At 43.9% G+C, this 24,374-nt stretch overlaps 2 long non-coding RNA genes across 3 annotated transcripts in view; one reads left to right on the top strand and one right to left on the bottom strand.

Annotated features, from left to right (window-relative positions):
- Positions 1 to 24,374, top strand: part of LOC130362957 (uncharacterized) — a 124,099-nt gene that overhangs the window by 55,462 nt on the left and 44,263 nt on the right. Inside the window, exons 2-3 of the long non-coding RNA XR_008891653.1 lie at positions 16,302 to 16,461; positions 17,467 to 17,589. This is a non-coding gene — a long non-coding RNA (uncharacterized LOC130362957). The remainder of the gene's footprint in view (positions 1 to 16,301; positions 16,462 to 17,466; positions 17,590 to 24,374) is intronic.
- The window catches only part of LOC130362958 (uncharacterized), a 39,397-nt gene continuing 23,747 nt past the window's right edge, over positions 8,725 to 24,374 (bottom strand). The window contains exons 4-5 of one of the 2 annotated variants that reach the window (XR_008891655.1): positions 21,785 to 21,828; positions 8,725 to 10,363 (exon numbers count right to left, since the gene is read on the bottom strand). This is a non-coding gene — a long non-coding RNA (uncharacterized LOC130362958). The remainder of the gene's footprint in view (positions 10,364 to 21,784; positions 21,829 to 24,374) is intronic. The other variant, XR_008891654.1, reaches the window with a different exon arrangement.

Raw genomic sequence — 24,374 nt, 5'->3', positions numbered from 1 at the left:
AGAAAGTTAAACAGATTTGTAAATGACTTCTATTAAAAAAAATCTTAATCCTTCCAGTACTTATTAGCTGCTGAATACTACAGAGGAAATTCTTTTCTTTTTGGAACACAGAGCTCTCTGCTGACATCACAAGCACAGTGCTCTCTGCTGAAATCTCTGTCCATTTTAGGAACTGTCCAGAGCAGCATATGTTTGCTATGGGGATTTTCTCCTACTCTGGACAGTTCTTAAAATGGACAGAGATGTCAGCAGAGAGCACTGTGGTCATGATGTCAGCAGAGAGTTCTGTGTTCCAGAAAGAAAATAATTTCCTCTGTAGTATTCAGCAGCTAATAAGTACTGGAAGGATTAAGATTGTTTAATAGAAGTCATTTACAAATCTAGGTCTGAAGAAGCGCATGCGCGCGGTACGGCCCGTTACCTGAAGCGCTCTCTGTCTCCCCGCTCCCCTGCCTGTCAAGTTTCCACGCCATGGAATAAATGAAACCTTCTAAACACGGTCAGTGCTCCGCTACTTTCTTTCTTCTATTGTGTTGCAGCACCGTACCTCAGCAGTCATCACATTTTGCAGGGCTGCACACGGGATACGCCATACCGCACATTGCACAACAGGTACTTGAATAGGAAGGTGCGCAGCTATTTTCTTTCATGTTGAGTAATTTACAAATCTGTTTAACTTTCTGGCACCATTTGATTAAAAAAATAAAAGTTTTCCACAGGAGTACCCCTTTAAACAGATTTGCAAATTAGTTCATGTACAGTGCTAAAGGCAGTCAGCTAACCCGGTCCCCCGTACGGCAAAGAGCCCCCAATAAAAGAAGTAGAAAGACAAAAGCCAGCGGTAAAAGTAACTTCCCCTTTATTTCATCCAAATTAAAACATCGACATGGGATAGGGACCCCTCACACCGCCCCCACCCAACCGAACACCCTCCCTAAATAACGACAACAACCATTTGGGAATAAAGGCCACGGCCGTTTATTGAATGGAATAAATATTAAATAAATAAATAATTTATTAAATAATTGATTAAATAAAATTCCATTAAACCATAAATGTATATAAACTAATAAACTCCATAGACTGTAATGAACTCACCAATTTTAAATAACCACCAGCTGTCCACCCAGAACATTCTGGGTGACCCCCTTTCAATAACCAACCAACACAGCTGCCCACCTGAACCGGTGGCATCCATCAACAACAGCCGTGACAAAGGGAGGGGGGGTGGGGGAGCTCGAATCTTCTTTCTTCGCAGGTTCGTCGGACTGACCCGAGCAACAGCGATGCCTGGTCATATATACCTTCCAAGATTCCCGCTTCTAGACTCGCAGCCAATCCGCAGTCAGCTAACATCTGCCCAGCAACAGCCCTGCAAAAGAAGCTCAGCACCAAAGTAAATGGGTAAATATTCATTAGCCCTTACTATATTGACCGGTTAATCTGTAAAACCTTTATGTGCTTTTAGATAACACCTATGGAAAAAGAGGGGGTGGGGGCAGGGGAGAGGAGCCCATCCCATGTGGCCCCTACGTTACCCTCCTGGGCCTTTTACATGGAATGGTCTCAGGAACATCGGTAGTGAGATAAAACTCAGGAAACACTCGGGAAAACTCAGGAACGCTTGCAGAGTGTTTCCTGAGTTTTATCTCACTACCGATGTTCCTGAGACCATTCCATGTCGATGTTTTAATTTGGATGAAACAAAGGGGAAGTTACTTTTACCGCTGGCTTTTGTCTTTCTACTGCTAGATTTGCAAATTACTTCTATTGAAAAATCTTAATCCTTCCAGTATTCATCAGCTGCTGTATACTACAAAGGAAGTTCTTTTCTTTTTGAATTTCTATTCGGTCTGACCACAGTGCTCTCTGCTGAACCCTCTGTCCATGTCAGGAACTGTCCAGAGCAGGAGAGGTTTGCAATGGGGATTTGGTCCTGCTCCGGACAGTTCCTGACATGGACAGAGGTGTCAGCAGAGAGCACTGTAGTCAGACAGAAAATAAATTTAATAAGAAAAGAACTCCCTTTGTAGTATACAGCAGCTGTTAAGTACTGGAAGAATTAAGATTTTTCAATGGAAGTAATTTACAAATATGATTTTTTTTTTTTAAATTGTTTTCCACCGGAGTAACCCTTTAAGGAGAATGTCATAAAGACATAGAAACTTTTAGGCCATTTACGCTCCACTGGGAATTCTGGGATCTCTGGCTTGGCATACATTCCCAGTTTCCAATAGTCCTAGTTGGAGTGAAACACTGACTTTTAAAGGGAAAACCAAGGGAAAAAGAGAAAAAGTGGTGTGTGAGCTGCTTTGCATATCTTTTCTTCACATGAACCCTGGTAGTCTCCCTGCCATTTATTTGCCAACATTGATTTGGGAGGGGTGAGTTGGGTTAAGGGCCGGTTCACACCACGTTTGTAGTGTAAGGGTGCCGGATCCGGTTGGGAGGAGCGAAAACTGGATGCTCCCGTAACCCCAGCCAGAACGCCATTCATTTCCATTTGACTCCGGTCGGCTAATTTTTGCCCCGTATACGGTTCTCTAACTGGACCTAAAACCGTGGTATACCACGGTTTTAGGTCCGGAAGGAAAACCGTATATGGGGCAAAAATGAGCTGTCAGGAGTCAGTGTTTGACTCCAGTCAGCTCATTGAAATGAATGGTGTTCTGTCAGAATCTGGCTGGGGTACGGGCGCGGACGGTTTTTTGCTCCTCCCAACCGAATCCGGCACCCAGACATTACAACCGTAGTGTGAACCCAGCCTAACACATAAGAGAGAGATCTGGCTAAGCTTGCCTCCCATCTTTTGTCCTGGCTACCGAGCTGGCTCTTCAGTATGTACAGTATACCCTTTCTTACAACGCTCTTGAAAGAAAGATAATATCTGCAAACGTCTCCATAACAATACCAATCACAGAGTCACCACAAAAGAGCCATCCCTACAAATGAAAGGGATGGATTTTATTAACATGCCATCTCAGATAGTTAATGCAGGAAGGGGGCATTTATTGGGTGCATTATGACCAGTCTTGTGTTCCTAGGGTATCTGTTGATAAATTCTCTTATATGTGCCACAATTTTTAGATGTGATGGTTCGTGCTGTGAATAAACAATTATTGCTGCACAATCCTGCTAGTGGAATGACTACAGACCATCCCAATCTATAATAAGAAGAAGCTTTTAAGTGTCCTGTTTACATGAAAGTATTTACATGACTTCCAGCTGATGGATGCATTCCGAGATGGGGCATTCATCACTACGTCATGGAGTTATACTGTTTAACCCAAAACAGATGGTTTCTAACATTCATAACTTCAAATGTATTAGTATAGAACACCATGCTCCCTAGGCCAATTTGTAGGGATTTTGCTTTAGCAAAGCCTCATGCTTGCAACAAAACCAACATAAAGCATGTAGAGTGGTCAAGGTTCCATATTGTGAAGCACTGGTGTTTCCATCAGTTTGATGGTTTAAAAGGGGAACTCTGGCAACAAGTGTGAGGGAGGTAAGTGCAGTTTTTTTGTTGAAAGGGGTACTCTGCTGCAGCCACGCCCCCTCCCATAGACTTGCATTGAGGGGTGTGGTGTGATGTCATGAGGGAGCGTGACCATGACGGACCATGACCTTAAGAACAAAATGTTCCGAACACTTGGAGCAGGTGGCGGGGGCAGTAACGTCATGGTCACGCTCCCTCGTGACATCACACCACACACCCTCAATGCAAGTCTATGGGAGGGGGCGTGGCTGCAGCCACGCACCCTCTTATAGACTTGGATCAAGGGGGCGTGGTGTGACATCATGAGGGGGCATGGCCGTGATATTAGGACCCCAGCCCCCGCATTCTAAATGAACACTGGGCGTTGCACAGAGATCGCGGGGGTCCCACCGGCGGAACCCCAATGATCAGACATCTTATCCCTATCCTTTGGATAAGGGGATAAGATAGGGGATAAGATGTCTAGGGGCGGAGTACCCCTTTAAGTATGCAGCCTGGGCAGATCTGTAGATCCCAGCCGGATCTGTCATATAATATTTACCAACAATACCCATGACTGGAGGGACTTTAGATACATCCCCCCTTATGCCTAAAGCCCTTTATGCTACCCCAACACCCCCCCCCCCCCCATTTACCCACAAACAACCAGGACACATGTTATAGTGAAAAATGGGCCGCTCGTTTATTTAACATAAGAAATATTTAAATAACATTATTGACACTATAAACAGATTTACATTAACATATATTCACGTCACAAGAAGGGTCCCTTGAGGGCTAAAGATATACATATATTACCTTTACGCATAACCTCACGCACTGACAATCTCTTACCTTTGGCTGCTTACACCTGACCCAAAGGCCCCCCTATACTTTAGTGTATGCTCCCAATAACTCCTGGGGCCCCGAACCACCACCAGGAAGCCCATTCCAGCTGTGGCCCCAAAACAGCTGGCCACACTGCTCCTCCATTACCTCACCATACTCCGAATTACCCTGAAAATGACTACCTCTAAGGACCCTTTTACCTGCCAACACATCTCCACAAAGCCCCATATCCCCTGACCCAAGAAAAAAAGGGGAAGGTGGGCGGGACCTTCACCTAGCTTTTTTCCCACAGTAATGGTAGCTCCCTCCCCTTCTAAGACCCTCAAGTACACCTCATGACTCCTCCCCCTTTAAACTTCTGACCTCTGCTTCACCCTGCACACACTTTCCACAAAAAGAACTAGCCCCTAAAATCTGAGGAGAGGTCCCACTAAAGCCCCTGTCACACCGCCATTCCGCTACCTGGTACCCCACTGCTCCACTTGCTCCCATTGACATACAATAGGGTCCATCAGATTCTGGCCAAGTATCCAGTGTTTAGATGGGATTAATAGTGCTTTATGCACCTCAATTTCTTTCACTCAAATATACCGTATATACTCGAGTATAAGCCGACCCGAGTATAAGCCGAGACCCCTAATTTCAACCCAAAATCCCAGGAAAAGTTATTGACTCGAGTATAAGCCTAGGGTGGGAAATACATCATCCCCCCCTGTCATCATCCAGTCCCGTCATTAACATCTTCATCATCATCACCGCCTGTCATCATCCAGACCCTCATCATCATCACCTGTCATCATCCCCTTGTCATCATCCCACACATCCCCCCTTCATCATCCCCTTGTCATCATCCCACACATCCCCCCTTCATCATCCCCTTGTCATCATCCCCACCCCCCTTCATCATCCCCTTGTAATCATCCCACACACTCCCCTTCATCATCCCCACCCCCCCTTCATCATCCCACACCCCCCCCCTTCATCATCCTCTTGTCATCATCCCACACCCCCCCCTTCATCATCCTCTTCTCATAATCCGTCCTCAGTGGTCTTCAACCTGCGGACCTCCAGAGGTTTCAAAACTACAACTCCCAGCAAGCCCGGGCAGCCATCGGCTGTCCGGGCTTGCTGGGAGTTGTAGTTTTGAAACCTCCGGAGGTCCGCAGGTTGAAGACCACTGCGGCCTTCGACATCATCCAGCCCCCTCTCACCCCCCTTTAGTTCTGTACAGTACTCACCTCCGATCGGCGCTGGTCCGGTCCTGCAGGGCTGTCCGGTGAGGAGGTAGTCCGGTGGGATAGTGGTTCCGGGCTGCTATCTTCACCGGGGGCGCCTCTTCTCCGCGCTTCCGGCCCGGAATAGAGGCGTTGCCTTGACAACGACGCAGAAGTACGTTGGCAATGAACGCACCTCTGCGTCGTTGTCAAGGCAACGTGACTATTCTGAGGCCGCAAAAGAAACTTAAGTGCCCAGGGGGGGAACAGGGTTAAATAACCAAAAAGAACCTCCAAACCCCAGTCACCGAAGTGACGGGGTAAAAAACCCCTATTGAAAATTCCCTCCCAACTATGGTATATAAAACTTCACTTTTATTTCATTATTATTATAAAAAGGTCCCCTGTAGTGAGTAAAATTAGCAGACTATTCCCTCAACTGGTATAGCTTATCCTATCTGGAGTTCACTGTAATATGTGCTTGACAGTGGCTGCAGACCACTGTCGATTGGGGAAGGTGCTGCAAATAAAATATAATCGATCTGTCTCCCCTACATGTTTCGTGGTATGACCCACGTCCTCAGGGGTTAAGAGACAAATGGCCACGTGTATATGCAAGTGCATCCTTTTATAATGTCCGCTGGACACTCCCCATACCTTGGAACCAATCATAATAGCGCATAGACTTACCTGTTCCTATGCCACCTATCACTTCACCGTTTATTGCAGGTGCCTGGGGTTAAGGGATAACTTCCGGCGCTTATTGATGACATGTATCAGTCGCCGCACTTACCCGTATTTTCTTTTTGTTTACCTATTCTGTTACGTAGATCGCGCATGCGCCCTATCTCCGAGCTCGCCGTTCAATGTGCGATCAGCACTATGAAGACTCGCGCATGCGCGCGGACTTAAACCCAGGTCCGTAACTCAGCATGTCAACTGCGCATCTGCACGGACTTAGAATCTGGCTGATAGAACGTTATCTACCCAGTGAAGGTGACATATATGGATCACTCGAATTTCTATATATTAGGGTTAAGGTATCAGATAAAGTTGACTTATAAGGATCTAAAATAGACACCACATATAGTCATGAGTTGTACACTCTGGTCTCTATTATTGTCTATCTAACAAGTGTATTCCACTATTAATAGAGCGGTCGTATGATTAAATCCTAACTATCTTGTAATTAATTATCAGTTAGTTTATTGATTACTTTATTAATCTATATACATGTGGCCATTGTAGTTTCTGCAAATACTTACCCAAGACTCAAGAGTTCTCTAATCCACTTGATGGACGTCAATATCAGATTAGACAATTCATTAATTGCTCAAGCAAAAACATAATCTATGCAGCTCGCTGTAGTTGTCACAAACTTTATGTTGGTAAGACAACACAAGAATTTAGGAGGAGAATCTCCAAACACCTGAGTACTATACGTACAAACAGTGATACGCCACTTGCTAGACACATGAGGGCAGTTCATGGTCAGAATATATTCGAGATCGAATTTTGGGGTATCTGTCAGCAACAACTGGGCCCACGTAGAGGAAATATAGATAAAATATTGTTACAAGAAGAATCCAGATGGATCTATAGACTGGGAACACGAAGCCCATATGGCCTTAATGAAGGTTTCTCCTTCGCGGCTTTTTTATGAGTAGAAATGGTACAATTCAAATAAATACTTTAAAAAAATTTCTTTCATTTAAGGTGGCATTGGTATTAATCTGGGCAACTTAACCATCATATTTGATATTTTTTCTGATTGATACACAACTAATGTATTTCCCCATCTTTTATTGGTTTTTGGCATAAAACGTGTATATATGGATAGATATAGTACTTACCCATAAAAAGATAGAAGATAACTAAATAAATTGTTCGTAGTACAAGTATATAGATTAATAAAGTAATCAATAAACTAACTGATAATTAATTACAAGATAGTTAGGATTTAATCATACGACCGCTCTATTAATAGTGGAATACACTTGTTAGATAGACAATAATAGAGACCAGAGTGTACAACTCATGACTATATGTGGTGTCTATTTTAGATCCTTATAAGTCAACTTTATCTGATACCTTAACCCTAATATATAGAAATTCGAGTGATCCATATATGTCACCTTCACTGGGTAGATAACGTTCTATCAGCCAGATTCTAAGTCCGTGCAGATGCGCAGTTGACATGCTGAGTTACGGACCTGGGTTTAAGTCCGCGCGCATGCGCGAGTCTTCATAGTGCTGATCGCACATTGAACGGCGAGCTCGGAGATAGGGCGCATGCGCGATCTACGTAACAGAATAGGTAAACAAAAAGAAAATACGGGTAAGTGCGGCGACTGATACATGTCATCAATAAGCGCCGGAAGTTATCCCTTAACCCCAGGCACCTGCAATAAACGGTGAAGTGATAGGTGGCATAGGAACAGGTAAGTCTATGCGCTATTATGATTGGTTCCAAGGTATGGGGAGTGTCCAGCGGACATTATAAAAGGATGCACTTGCATATACACGTGGCCATTTGTCTCTTAACCCCTGAGGACGTGGGTCATACCACGAAACATGTAGGGGAGACAGATCGATTATATTTTATTTGCAGCACCTTCCCCAATCGACAGTGGTCTGCAGCCACTGTCAAGCACATATTACAGTGAACTCCAGATAGGATAAGCTATACCAGTTGAGGGAATAGTCTGCTAATTTTACTCACTACAGGGGACCTTTTTATAATAATAATGAAATAAAAGTGAAGTTTTATATACTATAGTTGGGAGGGAATTTTCAATAGGGGTTTTTTACCCCGTCACTTCGGTGACTGGGGTTTGGAGGTTCTATTCTGAGGCCGGGCCCGAAGCGCTTAGAAGAGGCCTCCCCGGTGAAGATAGCAGCCCGGAACCACTATCCCACCGGACCACCTCCCCACCGGACAGTCCTGCAGCACCGGACCAGCGCCGAGCGGAGGTGAGTACTGTACAGAACTAAAGGGGGGTGAGAGGGGGCTGGATGATGTCGAAGGCCGCAGTGGTCTTCAACCTGCGGACCTCCGGAGGTTTCAAAACTACAACTCCCAGCCATCGGCTGTCCGGGCTTGCTGGGAGTTGTAGTTTTGAAATCTCTGGAGGTCCGCAGGTTGAAGACCACTGCAGGTGGAGAGTTCACTCGAGTATAAGCCGAGGGGGGTGTTTTCAGCACGAAAAATCGTGCTGAAAAACTCGGCTTATACTCGAGTATATACGGTAGCAAAATCTGCATTGGCTGCATAAAAGAAGATGTGAACAGAACCTTCAAACAACTTGGTATAAGAGACAAGCCACGGCCTACTACTTCCTATTGATGTAAGATTGATGTAAGACTGCAGCTCATAGTCTTCGTCAACAAAAATGAGGTTTCCGCTCACATTGTAACATATCCACCGTGACATGAACTGAGTGTAAATATCCTATATGCACAGCATCCCAAGGTGAACCTCGGTCATCACACCACATGTGGTTTTATTGATGATTATCTACAGCCACATACAGAGTAAGTGCTATATACATGCTGGCCCCTTCGTGCTTTATATTGTTACAGCCTTCTTTATTGTCCCAAAACAGAAATCGTGTCTGATTCGTACAACCTATAATAATGGTGCCTAGTGTACACATTACAAGTGGTCCCTGTGGTCTCTAAATTCCCCTCACAATAATAGTACACAACACACAGTAAAAGCACTACCAGTGTTGTGCCTAGTGCAATTCAGAGCACTGCCTATTCAGTAATGGTGCCTTCTTAGTGCCACCACTTTATTATGGTGCCCCTACTCAGTAATAATGCCCCTTAGTGCCCCCCACTCAGAATTCATTTCACCCTTAGTACCCTCACCTACTAATGATGTACTCCCAACTTGTACTGGTGGTGCCATTAGTGCCCCCCACTAATAATGTTCTTTAGTGCAACCATGCAATACTATTGCCCTCTCAGTGTAAAGTAAAAGGGACCTAGTGAAATGACACGTCCGTGTCTGACCCGAAGGGTTAAACTTTCTTGAGCTTTGGATTGGTTTGGTTTGGTTGCTGGCTATGCCCTAGCTATCTGGGCTGGTCAGCTGACCATGCTAAGATCACACCTATGTAGCCGGCTATTTAAACCTGCAGTGTGCTTCTAGTCCTGGCCAGGGATAGACTCGGTTTTTAGTAACCAGCAATCTTATAGTGTTTCTGACTTCAGGTTTTGATCTTTGGCTTTTTGACTACTCTCCTGCTTAGTGTTCTGGTACTCTGCTTACTCCTGTTATTGACCCTGGCTAGTCTGATCTCGCTTTACTTTGTGTTGTCTTAGTGTATCTCTATTAGTTTGTGTGCCTCCAGCTGTTGCCTGACTCCGACTGTTTTGTAGTTTATTATTTTGACAACGCTGCCCTAGCACTTAGGTTGGAGTGTTTGTCATCGTGGTTGTTGTTCCGTCACTTAGGGCAGATGGGAAATAGGTAGGGACAGTGGCTATGGGTGAGTTAGGGCTTCACTGTTCTCTGCCCATACGTTACACCTAGCCCATGACAAAGCTTATGTGCCTTGAGGCCTGCAGCTTATGAGATGCTGAGATGTGGGATCCCCGAGTAGAAACACGAAGACATCACATGAGTGGTGGGATAGGGAGCTGACAGTTCCCTGCCCTGGCATGGTATTCAACTGTATTTGCATCCAGAGAATACAGATGAGGTTAAAAAGTTGTGGTCACCAAGAGATATGAGGTGCCAGGCCAAAAATCCAAAAGCGACACCCTAGTATTGTAATGTATTATGAAGAAGATTGCAGAATTGCTGGTTCAAGTCCTATGGGACAAAAAAAATGTTAAATGTTTACAAAAAAAATTAATAAATTAATAAATAAATAGCTTTTTTTCTGCAAATTATGGGTTTTGGAATGCAGCAAATGGGTTATAAAAGGTTTATAAATATATAGATTCTAATCATGTTACAAAACTTAGTCTAGTCCATGGCAGACGTATAACAGGGGCCCCCATACATTGGGTAAAAGTGGTTACTGCACTGATAGTTTTAACACTTTCTTTATGTTTTCCTATTCTATAGAAATCCCATAAATGGTTTCAGGAGTAAACGAATGTGAGTTTATTATAGACCCCAAGCAAATCCGTATTCTGCGGGACACTCTCATTTCCGTGGACCCCATGGCAATAAGCCATTCAGCTTCCCTCTGTAACAAGGCCTTTTGTCATGTGACAGGTCAATGCCATACGAACCGCAGGACGGGCATTATTTTCAATTACCTCTGAGAAGCTCACGGGGGTGGCTCCAAAAGAATGAAAAACAGGTTTTCGAGCTCCTGTTCCACATGCATGCATCATAAAAGAAATCCAGTGTAAGCGACGTGTTGCATTTAGAACCAGTATGTACTGGATGGAATTTAAACAAGATGTGCTTTCTTTAAGAGAGAAATGGAAAGCTTCACTATTGGCTGGAAAGAAAACTTGCAATTGTCCATGAGTCAATGCATAAATGCATAAAGCAGCGGCCCCCCACATGCTTAGCCAGTGTTTCCCAACCAGCGTGCCTCCAGCTGTTGCAAAACTACAACTCCCAGCATGCCCGGACAGCCTTTGGCTGTCCGGGCATGCTGGGAGTTGTAGTTTTGCAACAGCTGGAGGCACCATAGTTGGGAAACACTGTGCGAAGCAATTCTTACAGGACATCACCCAAAAACTAAAAAAAAATCTGTACAGTCTGCGAAAATACTAAAACCATATGAAGTCATGTCTCACTTTCTAGTTACATCTGTGTCTGGGAAAGCTGGGTGACAACAAAAAGGATAGAAGTACAGATGTTATTACTCTAGAGGCAAAAACAGTTAGTCACATTGGGGGGTATGTATGAAGGATTTTACCCTGTTTTTTTTTTACTGTGATTTGTCTCAAATTTCCTTTTATGTCACTTTTTGCGCCAAACAATTGCGCCAAATGGTTTAGAACAAAATCACTGATTTCACTTTGTTAGTCGTGATTTCAGTTACAATCATTCTTTGGTCTGGAATTCATTAATTGCGACTTTTTGATTTGGCGCAAATACCTTCAAGTACCGCAAGTTTAGGCGCAAATACCTTCATTTAGGCGCAAATCTACACCATGAATAAAGTGTCAGAGAAAATAGCTACAACAATAGAACATCCCAAAGTCAGATTTACTGCCTGGAATTCTGGGGTCTGCGCCTTTTGTAGGGCTACATTTGTGCCAAAATGACAAACTTGCGTACGACAATTCATAATTTTGGCGCAAATATGCTCCATTTGACGCAAAAAAAAAACATACATAAAATCACACATTGCTACACCATTATTGATACATGTCCCCCATTGGTTGTCACCCAACTTTCCCAGAAACAAAACATATCTGAGAAAACAACCACATTTAATATGACCTTCGCTTATGAGTCTTACAAAAAAAAGAAACTACGTCCCCCCCCCCAACATACTATTTTTAAAGGGGAACTCCGTTACACAAGTATTTATCCCCTATAAACAGGATAGGGAATAAGGGTCTGATTACGGGGAAAGTTGGAGATACACGAGGGTTCCCATAGAGATACATGGTGGGGTATGTGGGCCACTGCCTTAGGAGGTGACTGACAGTAATTCCTGTGAAGGTCGCTTCATGCATGGGGAGCGCCTGGATGCCAGGTAGATCGCGGGAGGGTCCTAGTGGTCAGATCCCCCGCAATCAGACTCTTATGCCCTATCCTGTGGATAGGGGATTATTACATATGTACCGGAGTTCCCCTTTACAGGGATACTCCTTTGGAAAACATTATTTTTTTTAAATCAACTGGTGGCAGAAAGTTAAACAGGTTTGTAAATGACTTCTATTTAAAAATCTTAAAGGGTACCTCTCATCAAATAAACTTTTGATACATTTTAGATTAATGAATGTTGAATAACTTTCCAATAGCATGTTAATGAAAAATATGCTTCTTTCTATTGTATTTTTCCCGATCAGTCCTGTCAGCAAGCATTTCTGACTCATGCTGGAGTCCTACACACTCAGAGCTGCCAGCCTGCTTTGTTCACAGCCAAACAGGCTGTGAACAAAGCAGGCTGGCAGCTCTAAGTGTTCTCCTTTGTGAACAAAGCAGACTGGCAGCTCGTAGTGTTTAGGACTCCAACATGAGTCTGAAATGCTTGGACTGGTAGGGAGACCCCTAGTGGTCATTTCTTCAAAGAGGAAAATTAAATAGAAAGAAGCATATTTTTTAATAACATGCAATTGTGAAGTTATTCTGCATACATTAATCTATAATATATCAAAAGTTTTTGATGAGAGGTACCCTTTAATCCTTCCAGTACTTATCAGCTGCCATATGTTGCACAGGAAGTTCTTTCCTTTTTGAATTTCCTTTTCTGTCTGACCACAGTGCTCTCTGCTGACACCTCTGTCCATTTTAGGAACTGTCCAGAGCAGGAGAGGTTTGCTATGGGGATTTGCTCCTACTCTGGGCAGTTCCTAAAATGGACAGAGGTGTCAGCAGAGAGCACTGTGGTCAGACAGAAAGGAATTTCAAAAAGGAAAGAACTTCCTGTGTAACATATAGCAGCTAAGTACTGGAAGGATTAAGATTTTTAAATAAAAGTAATTTTACAAATCCGTTTATCTTTCTTGCATCAGTTGATTAAAAAAATATATATATTTTCCAGAGGAGTACCCCTTTAAGCCTAATGCTTATATTAAAACCTTATTCCATATGCCAACTTCTACTGTATATTGATTATTGTGCTGGCTACTTGTAATGGCCCTATGACCAATAGACCCACAGTATCACGCCTGGTTTTGTCACTTTCCTTGTGGTTGTTTCCTCCATCTAGACCTTTGAAAGACCATTGGGTTCATTCCCCATACCAGTGGTTTTCAACCTGGGGACCTCCAGATGTTGCAAAACTACAACTCCCAGCATGCCCGGACAGCCGTTGGCTGTCCGGGCATGCTGGGAGTTGTAGTTTTGCAACATCAATAGGTCTGCAGGTTAGAGACCACTGCCCTACACCCTTGTTAGTTAACAATACAGTTACTCTGGACTCTATAGCATGAGCTGCCTTTTTTGGGTATTTTACATCTATGACCATATCTAGCCTTTCCTTCACCGGGGGCAAAGATTCTGGGGGAGATTTATCAAAACCTGTCCAGAGGTAAAGTTGCTGAGTTGCCCATAGCAACCAATCAGATCGCTTCTTTCATTTTGCAGAGGCCCCTTTTCAAAATGAAAGAAGCGATCTGATAGGTTGCTATGGGCAAATGGTCAACTTTTCCTCTGCACAGGTTTTGGTAAATCTCCCCCAGAGTGCCTAAAACTTCTGCCCATAGCAACCAATCAGATGGCTTCTTTCATTTCTGAAATGGCCTGTGAAAAATGAAAGAAGCGATCTGATTGGTTGCTATGGGCAACTCAGCAACTTTTCCTCTGGACGGGTTTTGATAAATCTCCCCCTCTGTTTGCTGCCATTGTCCTATATTTCAATATCAGTTTGTTGGTGTCCCTCCTGGCACCCATGACCTGCCCGCACTCCCCTTTCTTCCTCTGCCCTTGGGTTACCCGTCTATACTGGAATTATATGGAAGACTGTTTTACTAGTCTTTAATGCTCTCCACCCTGCTGCACCTTCTTAATCTCAACTCAGATCTATTACCCCATTTGTGCTCTCCCATAGAATGACCTAAGGTCATCATCCTCCATTATTGCCATCTCTCCCTTCCCTCTCCAGGACTCCTCCCGTGCTGCACCCATCTTGTGGGACACTATTCCTCAGGCCATAAGATTCTCCTCTCACATGTGCACTTCGGAAACTCATTTCTTTATGGAAGCTTTAAACTTTTGGCAGCTCTCACAGCCCCTGACCCATATACAGACTGACCTGGTCACATATGCCTCTTCACTCTATTCTGCTTATTCTGCTGGCCTTACACTTTGTTACTGTATTTGTTTTAGGGTGCGTTCACACATACGCAGATTTGATGCACAGGATTTTCTGCTGCAGATTTCAATGTAAACTAAATGACTGAGCACAGCTTCTAATCGGCAGTTACAAATCCTGCGCATCAAATCTGCGCAGTACCCTTAGGGTACGTTCACACGTCCGGATTTACAGCGTATTTTACGCTGCAGATCCGCCGCTGAAGGACCTCTGTATGGTGCCCTTAAATGTGCCTGCTCGGAGCGGCATATGCAGACACACTGCGATGTGCGAGTCGCCGCGCACACCGCGCACACATCGCGGCCACTTCCCCTGCTCAATGAGCTACACCGAGAGCTGCCGCGATGTGCTAGTATACTGCGCACATCACAGTGTGTCTGCTCGGAGCGGCGTATTGCCGCTCTGAGCAGGCAGGTATAGCATATAGGAGGTCCTTCAGCGGTGGATCCGCAGCAAAATACGCTGCGAAAATCCGCACGGGTACGTTCACACATACAGGATCCTGCGCAGATTTGATGGATTTGTAACTGCCGATTAGAAGCTGTGCTCATTCATTTAGTTTACATTGAAATCTGCAGCAGAAAATCCTGCGCATTAAATCTGCTTATGTGTGAACCTACCCTTACAGTGTATTTTATACTTGTGTTGGTTTAATACTAGATTGGGGGGGAGGGGGAATTAAATGAAAAAGCTTTACTTACTGTATATAGACCTATTGTATCCTGATAGCAATGTCTGCTTGAAAAGCCCTTCTTATGGCTGTGTTCTCACATATAGATTGCTAAGCAGAGGAGTCTTACTGCTCTTATTACATTTATATAAGTTTATGTTACTCTGGAACAACATTGTATACTCATACTGTAGACTGAGCTACTTTAGATGGATAACCACAAAGGAGAGGACGGCACACATCAGATAGGCGGCGAAACAAGTTTCCTTTATTCGGAGCAAAGTGTCACAACGTGCAGGTTTAAAAGCTCGTACGCCCTACGTCCTTAAGGATATGGGATGCAGGGTGTATGCATACGCCCCACGTCCTGAAGAGGTTAAGGGGTTTTTTCACATAATAACAAGTTTTCACCTAAGTGTCTGATCATTGGGCGTCTAACCTTCGGCACCTCCACCAATTACAAGAAAGGGGGTACCAGGTGTGTCCATTTCACTGAAGTGGCTGTCAAGTAAAGTGATCCCTCAACTTACAATGGCCTCAACATACAATAGTTTGCACATACAAGGGTCTTTTCTTGAAACCAGACTCAACATACAATGTACAGACAGTCCAGATCTGTGAAATGTGTCAATGGCCGGAAGAACTGACCAATCAGAATGGACATTTTACTGGTAAAACCCCTGTATTACTGAAGTGCATGCACTGACTGATGTCTGGTAGCGCCCCCTACATGTTCTGTACTCTTTACCTATACTTTACCTGTACTCTTTACCTATACTGGGGTTAGCTGCTCCTTTGGACACCATGTTACTTTTTTTAGGACACTGTGTGTAATGTACAGGACCCTGAAGAAGCTCTTGTCCTCTACATAGACAGTGATTACAGCTCCCAGCAGATCTTTATTACTTTTATATGTAGGGATTTGCTTTATCTGTATTAGTTATCTACTTATTTTTCTTTAATCCTCACTTTTTCCTATTTTTGGATGACATTTTGGTGGCTTCAGAACCAAATACCAGGTTTCCATAGAATAAATGATTTCAACATACAATGGTTGTCCTGGAACCAATATTGTAACTTGAATGACCACTTGTATGTCCCCCTCTGTTCCATCCAAATTTTATCAGACTACAGACCAAAGCCAAGTGCTATGTTCAGCCAATCAATGGCCACAGCGGTGACCTGCCTCATCTAGTGATTGGCTGAGTGGGTTTTTCCTGTGTGTCCAGATGGAGGACAAAAAGCTCTACGCAAGCAGGACCGGCACCAGAGGGGGATCAGCAGCAGGTGAGTACACTTCTTTTATGTTTTACTGCTACTCTGGGTACTTCTAAATGTCATTTTGTATTACATTACTTTAATAAAATACCATGTCTGGGTTTACATAGGATTGGTGCCTTCAGTTCTAGGCAGGCTGAATCATCTGCATAAAATATAAATGTCCTCCAATATATGTGTAATAACATCCCACAGTACATATTGGGTGAGATTTATCAAAATCTGTCCAGAGAAAAAGTTGCCCAGTTGCCCATAGCAACCAATCAGATCGCTTCTTTCATTTTTAACAAGGCCTCTGCAAAATGAAAGAAGGGATCTGATTGGTTGCTATGGGCAACTGGGCAACTTTTTCTCTGGACAGGTTTTGATACATCTCCCCAATATTTTATGTATAATCCAACATGGCTACAATGGGCTTTTTTTTAAGCATGCCTATCCTGTTATAATACATTTAGTCTTAAAGAGTACCTGTCACCAAACTAAACTTTTAATATATTGTTCCTTATGCAATTACAGGAAACTTCCCTATTTACTTGCTGTTAAAATTCTCAACCTTTATATGTTTTTAATGTGATTGAAAAAAATGGCCACTAGGTGGCTCTGTTCTGTTCTCTGCACAAGTCAAACAGTTAGTTTGGTCTCCTCCCGGCCTGGAAGGAGACCAAACTCAGGAAGTGTGTGCGGGACATGGTGAGGCACAGTGCTTCAGTGATGTCCCGCCTGCTGGGGAACGCCCGCTTTCTCCTACCTGGAGCTCACACCATGTGAGCAAGGGGAAAGGTATGATACACAGCTTTTTAAAGCTCAGAAATTTTTTTCTAAGGGCAGGAGGGGTGTTAGGAGTAGTTAGGGAATATAATCCGAGTTAGTTTTAAAAATATGGTTTGATGACAGGTACTCTTTAAAACAAATATTCTTCAGATGCTTTAAGAGCTTTGGTTGAACTAAGGAGCCTCTTGCCAGCAGACATTCCTATCAAGTACAATTTTAGATCTTTTTTTTTTTTTTTTCTAGAAATGAATAATACACTGGAGAAGAATCGTCTGGTCGAATGCTGTGGATTAATTAAAAAAAGATGATGTTCTCAGGATAAATATAAAATATTAAAATGGATGTGAACAGAGACAAGACATTCGGGTAAAATTGCATGATAGGCCTGTGCTGAAGGGCCGAAGAAAAGAGAAAACCGTCTTAATTTAAAGGGCTTGTCCGCTTTTTATAGACCATTTTTGTTAGCTGGCTGCACATAAACCAGCTAAGGGCTGGTTCACATAATGTTTTCTCCCATACGGCAGGGGGAGCTAAAACCTCGCGCTCCCGTATGCTTTCGTATGCGCTCCCGTATGTAATTCATTTCAATCAGCCGGCCGGTGTGAAACGTTCGGTCCGGTCGGCTCATTTTTGTGCTGTATGCGCTTTTTCCCCGGACCTAAAACTGTGGTCAACCACGGTTTCAGGTCCGGTTGTAAAAGCACATACGGCGCAAAAATGAGCCACACCGGCCGGCTCATTGAAATGAATTACATACGGGAGCACATAGAAAGGCATACGGGAGTGCAAGGTTTTAGCTCCCCCTGCCGTATGGGAGAAAACGTGATGTGAACCCAGCCTAATCCTGCTGTGGAGGAACCTGGCAGCAAGCTATCAATTTCCCTGCAGCAACCCTAGAGGGGAAATGAGGTATTGCATGTGACTCTATGGGTTGTACATGTCATGCATGGACGTACTGAGTCCTCCAGAGAGGGAGACGTTCTTTGCCTAGAAACAAATGATAAAAGCAAGAAGTAAATAACAAAATACGATCAAAGAAGAGGAGAGGAGTAAGGGAGGATTTGTTGGATACTTCTCTCTTGTATGGTTAGTGTTCATCTATATAAGTGGGCTCAAACTATGGCCCTCCAGATGTTGCAAAACTTCAACTCCCAGCATGCCCGGACAGCCGTTGGCTGTCCGGGCATGCTGGGAGTTGAAGTTTTACAACATCTGGAGGCCCATGGTTTGAGACTACTGCTCTAAATACATCCCTCAGTGGTTATCAAAGATAATTTCATCCCAGTCATTCAATTAAAAGGAGAATAATTCCTTTTTTGTTATAATTACTTTAATGATGAGTAATCACATAATTACCATTATTATTCTTTATTTATACCTATGTGCTGAAGTATAATGCAGGCCCGAACAAAGAACCTTCTCCTCCGGCCCATAAGAGCGTGCGGTCTTATTTCACTAGCACAACTAAACACACAAACCCCATGCAAATGTGCAAATTATCAGCATCATACACAGGACTCCTAAACATAAAGGGGTACTCTGGTGGGAAAAAAATAATAATTCTAATCAACTGGTGCCAAAAAGTTAAACAGATTTGTAAAATATTTCTATTTAAAAATCTTAATCCTTCCAGTACTTGCCAGCTGCTGTATGAGCCAGAGGAAGTTGTGTAGTTCTTTTCTGTCTGACCACAGTGCTCTCTGCTGAAACCTCTGTCCATGTCAGGAGCTGTCCAGAGCAGGAGAGGTTTGTTATGGGGATTTGCCCCTACTCTGGACAGTTCCTGACATGGACAGAGGTGTCAGCAGAGAGCACTGTGGTCAGACTGGAAAGAACTATACAACTTCTTCCCAGATTTTGTAATAGAAGTTATTTTATCTGTTTAAGTTTTTGACGCCAGTCCATTGGAGTACCCCTTTAAGGTGGCCATACACTTTATACAGAAGTCGGTAGAACCCACCAACTTTGGCAGGTTCACCTAACTGTATAAGGAAGGTACGTTCAGACGAGCGGATCCACAGCGTATTTTAGGCTGCAAATCCGCCGCCGACGGACCCCTAAAGGGTGCCTCAGATGTGCCTGCTCAGAAAAGCAATATGCCGCTAGGAGCAGACACACTGCTGCGATGTACGAGTCTCCGCGCATGCGCCATGTACTCACTAACATCCTGGCCGCTCTTCATGCTCCCTGAGCTAGGCCGAAAGCAGCCGCGATGTGCGAGTATACTGCGCATGCGCGCTGCGTCTCGCACATCGCAGTGTGTCTGCTCGTAGTGTGTCTACTCGTAGAGGCATATTGCCACTCCAAGCAGGCACATCTGAGGCACCCTGTTAGGGGTCCTTCGGTGGTGGATCTGCAACGTAAAATACCGTAAGATACGCTAGCCTGAACGTACCGTAAAAAGTAGGGCGGCATCCGTTTCCCAACATATGAAGGGTTTGATTTCAGCTGCCTGACTCTATTGTTCTGGGAGTGGTAAGCCAACATCAGAGCTGTCTGGCTGTAGCTTACACCTCCTCTCCATGGAAGGAACATGAACATTCATCCATACTGATCTCATGTATATGGGAGGAACGGGAGCGATAGCTACTTAAAGGGGTGGAATTTTTTTTATTTATTTTTTATCTGGTGATAGAAAGTTATGCAGATTTGAAAAACACCTCTATTTAAAAATCGTAATCCTTCCAGTATTTATCAGCTGCTGTATGCTCCAGAGGAAGTTATGTAGTTCTTTCCAGTCTGACCACAGTGCTCTCTCCTGACACTTTTGTCCATGTCAAGAACTGTCCAGAGCAGAAGCAAATCCCCACAGCAAACCTCTCCTGCTCTGGACAGTTCCTGACATGGACAGAGGTGGCAGCAGAGAGCACTGCGGTGAAACTGGAAAGAACTACATAACTTCCTCTGTAGTGCACAGCAGCTGATAAGTAGTGGAAGTACATACACACCTGTTCTGGGAAATAGTAAAGTTGGAGAAGGCTTATCTCCACGAGAACAAAAGGATTGGACATTTGAAAACTGAACCTGCCCGATCCTTCTCTCTCCTATATCTTGGAAATCCATCATACAAATAAGATGGCCGACTAGTACCGCCAAAATCTGTAGGCTTGGCTAACACATCTCTCAGGTGTATAACTTGCTTAAGGCTGCATTCACACCACGTTTTTGTAATACAGTTCCCGTATCAGGTTTTTGATGAAAAACAGATTCCTCAAAACTGGACTAAACTGTATCAAAACATGTGTACAAATTTAAACCCGTATACGGATCGAAAAATGATGTCCGGTTGCATCTGTTTTTAAGAAAAAAACGTATACGTTTTTAACTTTTCACTCCATTTTGAGTTTCACTTGTTTGATTGAAATTCCAAGAAAAAAACTGTGCAAAGTCAAAAACCGTATGGTGAAAACCGGATGGAACAGTACGCACTTACAGTTCTGTACGGTTCCCATTTACTCCCATGTTAAAAAACATATACGGTTTAATACAGTTTTTCACCCGGACCAAAAACCGTGGTAGACCATGGTTTTGGGTACTGGAAAAAAACTGGCAAAACGGACACAACCTGATGCATCTTTTGGCATACGGTGTTCAATGGAGAGTCAATGCATACGGTTTTCAATACGGTTCCGTACGGTTTTCACATTGAAAACGTATACGGGAACTGTATTGCAAAAACGTGGTATGAATGCAGCCTTAGGCTAGGTTCACACTACGTTTTGTACTTACGGTTCCCGTATACGGCTGGGAGCAGGGGTGGGCTTAATCGCGGTGCCCGCACTCAGCCGTATACGGGAACCGTATTTAATACATGTCTATGAGCCGACCGGAGTGAACCGCAGCCGCCGGCCGGCTGCGTTTTCGGCCGCATGCGGTTTCCCAACCGCATACGGCCGAAAACGCAGCCTACCGGCGGCTGCGGTTCGCTCCGCCCGGCTCATAGACATGCATTAAATATGGTTCCCGTATACGGCTGAAAGCAGGCTCCGCGATTAAGCCCCGCCCCCCCTCCTCCCAGCCGTATACGGGAACCGTAAGTACAAAACGTAGTGTGAATCTAGCCTTACTCCCGAGTTGATCAAATGTAAGTAAAGCTGGGTTCACACTACGGTTTGTAATTACGGTTCCCGTATACGGCTGGGAGGAGGGGTGGGCGGGGCTTAATCGTGGCGCCCGTATTCAGGAACCGTAGTTAATGTATGTCTATGAGCCGACCGAAGTGAACCGCAGCCTCCGGTCGGCTGCTTTTTCGGCCGTATGCGGTTTCCGGACCGCAGGCAAAAACGCGTTCGACCACGTTTTTGCCGAATACAGCTGAGTGCGGGCGCCCCGATTAAGCCCCGCCCCCCTCCTCCCAGCCGTATACGGGAACCGTAAGTACAAACCGTAGTGTGAACCCAGCCCAATGTCTTTATATGAATGACAAATGTCTACATAAAGGAGCCATTGTAGGGTGACGTGAGCTATTCCACTAATACTAGGAGGTGCGCACCAACCTAATGTACAACATCTCCTTACACAATAGAAAATGACCTTATTTTAGAAAGTCATCATTACTCACCTGCTAATAACTTCCACTAGTGTCTGCAACTATGTCCAGACAATCTGTATTCATGTGTAAAATAAGAATTAGTCAATTATTACCTTTGTATCTCGGGTCGAGACTGGTGACAGAACAGGTCGCTCAAAGAGATGTGAGAATACTGTACTTTCCCAGGGTACTGGTGTTACGGTGGGTTCACACCACGATTTTGCTATACAGTTTCGGCATACGGTTTCAATTTTTTTTTAAACGTATTAAACCGTACAGAAAACCGTGCCCACAGGCTTCCCATTCAAAGCTGTATGCACCGTAATGTATACGGTTGTCTCCGCTTTTCAAACCATACGGTTTTTTACTTCTTCTTTTTTCCGGGACAGAAAACCGTGGCCTTTTTTCACCACAGTTTTTGGTCCGGGTGAAAAACCGTATAAGGGTACGTTCACACGAGCAAATTTTTTTTGCGGGTTTTTAGCTGCGTATTTGAAAGTGGGCGGGCTCTTCTCAGCTGGCCGCAGCAGATTTTCTGCGGTGGAATTTACGCTGCGGAAAATCCGCGTCGGAAAATCTGCTGCGGACAGCCGAGAAGAGCCTGCCCACTTTCAAATACGCAGCAGAAAACCCGCAAAAAAAATCCGCCTGTGTGAATGTACCCTTAAACCGCATATGTTTTTTTTTTAAATGGGAGTCAATGGGAACTGTACAGAACTGTAAGTGCGTACGGTTCCATCCGGTTCTCACCATAAGGTTTTTGACTTTGCACAGTTTTTTTTTCTTGGAATTTTAATCAAACAAGTGAAACTTTATTCATAACTGAGTGAAACGTTAAAAATGTATACGTTTTTTTCTTAAAAAACGGATGCAACCGGACATCATCATAAGGTTTTCAACCATATCCAGATACAAATGTGTACACACGTTTTGATACTGTTTAGTCAGGTTTTGAGGAATCCTTTTTTTTAATCAAAAATCCTGATACAGGAACTGTATTGCAAAAACGTGGTGTGAACCCAGCCTAAGGCTGGGTTCACACCACGTTTTGTTAACTACGGCGCCCGCACTCAGCCGTATTCGGCAACTGTATTTAATGCATGTCTATGAGCCGACCGGAGTGAACCGCAGCCTCCGGTCGGTTTCGTTTTTGGCCGTATGCGGTTTCCCAACCGTAGGCAAAAACGCGGTCGACCACGTTTTTGACATACATTAAATACGGTTCCCGAATACGGCTGAGTGCGGGCGCCGCGATTAAGCCCCGCCCACCCCTCCTCCCAGCCGTATACGGGAACCGTATTTAACAAAACGTGGTGTGAACCCAGCCTAACTGGGGTATTTCCAGAAGGCCAGGTTATCATCTGCTGTATAGGAAAACATTGCATTATTATCTCTGCAGGTGGGAAGACTGTTGTATTGTTCTAAGGATTCTCTATGGCAGTGTTTCCCAACCAGGGTGCCTCCAGCTGTTGCAAAACTACAACTCCCAGCATTCCCGGACAGCCATTGGCTGTCCGGGCATGCTGGGAGTTGTAGTTTTGCAGCAGCTGGAGGCACCCTGGTTGGGAAACACTGGTCTATGGGATTCTGTACTATTTTTCTGTACTATTACTTTAAAGGGGTACTCCGGCGGAAAACTTTTTTTTTTTTTTTTTTTTTTTTATCGACTGGTGACAGAAAGTTAAACAGATTTGTAAATTATTTTATTAAAACATCTTAATCCTTCCAGTGCATATTAGCTGCTGAATACTCCAGAGGAAATTATTTTCTTTTTGGAACACAGAGCTCTCTGCTGACATGACAAGCACAGTGCTCTCTGATGACACCTCTGTCCATTTTAAGAACTGTCCAAAGTATGAGAAAATCCCCTTAGCAAACATATGCTGATCTTGACAGATATGTCAGCAGAGAGCACTGTGCTCATGAGGTCAGCAGAGAGCTCTGTGTTCCAAAAAGAAAATAATTTCCTTTGTAGTATTCAGCAGCTAATAAGTACTGGAAGGATGAAGATTTTTTTTATAGAAGTTATTTACAAATCTGTTTAACTTTCTGGCACAGGTAAAGTTTTCCACCGGAGTACCCCTTTGATAGTAATGACATGCTCTGTAAAGCGCTACGGCATATGCTGGTGCTATATAAATAAAGAAATACTATTATTATTATAATAAATATATATGTATGGAATGGAGCCACACAGTCTGAAGAAGACCTATTAGGGTGCATTCATTCCACAATTTGGGCATAAGGCAGCCAGATCCGGCAGGAGAATTTAAAGGGGTACTCCGGTGGAAAACATTTTTTTTTCATTAAATCACCCGGTGCCAGAAAGTTAAACAGATTTATAACTGACTTCTATTTAAAAAATCTTTACCCTTCCAGTACTGTGTAACAGCTGTATGCTACAGAGAAAATTCTTTTCTTTTTAAATTTCTTTTTTTTTGTCTTGTCCACAGTGCTCTCTGCTGACACCTCTGTCCGTGTCAGGAACTGTCCAGAGCAGCATAGGTTTGCAATGGGGATTTTCTCCTGCTCTGGACAGTTCCTGATAAGGGCATCAGGTGTCAGCAGAGAGCACTCCGGACAAGACAAAAAAAGAAGTTCAAAAAGAAAAGAATTTCCT

Source organism: Hyla sarda, chromosome 3 (assembly GCF_029499605.1).
Source record: "Hyla sarda isolate aHylSar1 chromosome 3, aHylSar1.hap1, whole genome shotgun sequence".
In the NCBI taxonomy this organism is placed as follows: Eukaryota; Metazoa; Chordata; class Amphibia; order Anura; family Hylidae; genus Hyla; species Hyla sarda.
The sequence above is the reverse complement of the archived record's forward strand: the minus strand, read 5'-3'. Positions and strand labels throughout refer to the sequence as shown.